Source organism: Etheostoma spectabile, unplaced genomic scaffold (genome assembly GCF_008692095.1).
Source record: "Etheostoma spectabile isolate EspeVRDwgs_2016 unplaced genomic scaffold, UIUC_Espe_1.0 scaffold378, whole genome shotgun sequence".
In the NCBI taxonomy this organism is placed as follows: domain Eukaryota; kingdom Metazoa; phylum Chordata; class Actinopteri; order Perciformes; family Percidae; genus Etheostoma; species Etheostoma spectabile.
The window spans coordinates 659,844-662,708 of NW_022605595.1; the positions used below are offsets into that span (position 1 = coordinate 659,844).

The 2,865-nt window shown below is 43.3% G+C and overlaps 2 protein-coding genes across 2 annotated transcripts in view; one reads left to right on the forward strand and one right to left on the reverse strand.

Moving 5' to 3' along the window:
- LOC116686444 (oocyte zinc finger protein XlCOF7.1-like) overlaps window positions 1-2,865 on the forward strand; it is a 588,898-nt gene that overhangs the window by 516,671 nt on the left and 69,362 nt on the right. The gene's annotated exons all lie outside the window — the stretch shown is intronic.
- LOC116686445 (RE1-silencing transcription factor) overlaps window positions 1-2,865 on the reverse strand; it is a 47,904-nt gene that overhangs the window by 1,279 nt on the left and 43,760 nt on the right. The window lies entirely within an intron of this gene.

Sequence of the window (2,865 nt, forward strand, 5' to 3'; positions counted from 1 at the left end):
GTCATGTGTGAGCGTAAACTTCCAATATGTGTAAACAGTTTATTACAGACTGGGCAGCTGAAAGGTTTTTCTCCTGTGTGAATTAGCATGTGGTGCTTCAGATCTGACTTTAGCGAAATCTTTAATCAATTGGGAGACAGGGAAGGTCTTTATCTGTATGAGTCCTCACTGTGTAAGCATCGATTATCAGGTACGGTCAAATCTCTACTCACACTCAGAGTCAGCCTAAATGGTTTTTTTTTACATCTTGAATCATGTTTCAGAGAGTTTAAAGCTGACTGAGGTTCTCTGGTCTCCTTCCATTCAGCACTGTCATCAGTCTCAAAGTCAGAAGAGTTTCCAATCTGTTCTTCAGTCTCTAGTTGTAAAAGTGGATGTAAGGTCCAGACTGGTTCTGGTCCTCCACAGTCCTCTCCATCAGCTTCTGTTTCCATGTGTTGAGTTTGTCTCTGATGAAGCTGTGAGGACTGAGCTTCCTCTTCATCATCTTCACTCTTCACAGGGACAGGAGTGAATGGGAACTTGGTGATATCAGCCTCCTCCAGCCCTTGAAACTGCTCTCCCTCCTGACTGATAAACAGTTCCTCCTGCTCCTCTTTAATGTGTGGGGGGGCCTCTGGCTCCTCCTGGTCGACACTGGAGCTACACTCCTGCTGCTCAGGGGAAACATCTTCTTCAACCACCAACAGCTGCTGAACATCTGCAGGAAACAGGGAACACACACACACACATACCTTAACACAGAAGCAGAGAGACATCACAAACTCCTTATTGTAGTTTCAACAGTACAGAGTCTCTTTTCAAATCTTTTCACATGGTAAAACATTGGTATTTCATGTTTCTGCATAAGAACTTTACACCAAGTGCTTGAGCTGTAAAGACTGACAATTACACCAGAGGCTTATCTTATTCTTATTTAATTGTTTGGTCTACAGCTGCTTTGAAACCTACCTAAAGAATAGAAACTAACGTGTGTCTTTAGGTAGCATCTGAGCAGAAAAATATGAAAAGCGGAGTTTCCCAAGGAGCCATTTTGGGGCATCTTCCATTTAACAACTACTCTATTCCCTCACTCTGTTATATCTATAATTCTGTATTTCTAAATTACTACTGGTTGTATGCATGTTTTTTCACTTTTACATTTTAATGTTTTATACAACACCTCTCTGTTTCTTTGTAAAGCACTTTGATTAGCTTAAGGAGTATTTAAATGGTCTCTAGAAGTAGGGCTGCACAATTATGGCCAAAATGATAATCACGATTATTTTGATCAATATTGAGATCACGATTAATTATGACTATTTGTTGATTTTAACCAAAACAAAATTTATTCACATAAGCTATTTATAACTGCTTTAACATCCATATTGTGCTACATTCCTCATGTTGGAGTTGTATTTTACATACAACATACATACAGCTGCAAAACATGTAAACGAAAATTATCTGAAATAAATAGCCTAGGATATATCTAAAATCTATCTCTATATCTATATCTCAGAGATATATAATCTATATCTCTGAGAAAGCTCCTTAACTTGTTTTCAACAATAACTGATTAAACGAGATCGTAAGAGAATACAAGTGCGATGGACTGAAGCGTATGCTACTCTCAGAGTGATGGCTGACTCATTATGAACTCAACTCTGACACATGATCAGACGGTGGTTTACAGAGCGGTAGATGGGCTTTGCAAAAAAAATGGTGTGTTCTATGAATGGAATGACGCATTAAAAAACAAAAAAACACTCGATCACGCAGATTTGATCGTGGGAAGCAAAAATCGTGATTTTAAAATTTAATTTATTGTGCAGTCCTATCTGGACTGAAAGGTTTTTCAGTTATTATTTATATATTTATTATTTAGCAAATTTACTGTACCTGAACCCAAGGATGAACCCCTCCCTAAACCGCGGCAGCAGGCACGCACGCGTTGCTCACGTCACATCTACGTCTTCCAGCTCAGTTGGAGGCTGCGCAGTAACGCTCAGCATCACCAGGAAAGAGCTCCTAATAGACTTCACTGGTCTCAGTCCAGAACAACGGGGTCTGTTGGTCCACTTCTTTAATGGTCTATGGTTTTAGACCAAATTAATAATTTATCTTAATGACTAACAGGCTGTCATCACAGTCAGAGGTTAAATACATGGAGGATCAGTGTCAGCAATGTAAGTTATGTATTACCCAAGGAAGGCTTCTGGCCCAGATGGAGTTCCTGGCAAGGTGCTCAGGGTGTCGCCCACCAGCTCGCCCTCATCTTTACCAGGATTTTCAACCTCTCCCTGGCCCAGGCAGTCATCCCGCCCTGCCTAAAATCAGCCACAATCATCCCAGTGCCAAAGAAGTCTCCCATCACCAGCCTGAATGATTACCGTCCTGTGGCCCTCACCCCGGTAATCATGAAGTGCCTCGAGAGACTGGTTCTCCAACATGTCAAGGACTACCTCCCCCCAGATCTGGACCCCTATCAGTTTGCATAGCGCACAAACAGATCCACAGAGGATGCCATCGCTGTAGCTCTCCACTCTGCGCTGAGCCACCTGGAGCAGCAGCACGTCCGGATGCTCTTTGTGGATTACAGCTCCGCTTTCAACACAATTATCCCGGACATTCTCATCTCCAAACTGGTCACTCTCGGCCTCCACCTATCAATTGTGCCTGGATAAAGGACCTTCTCACCAATCGGCCCCAGACGGTGAGACTGGGCCCCCACCTCTCCTCCACTTGCATGCTGAGTACCGGCTCCCCACAGGGCTGCGTGGTGGACCGCCTCCTGTACTGTCTCTACACCCACGACTGCAGTCCGGCCCACAACAACAACCTCATCATCAAGTTTGCTGACGACACCACAGTGGTCGGACTCAT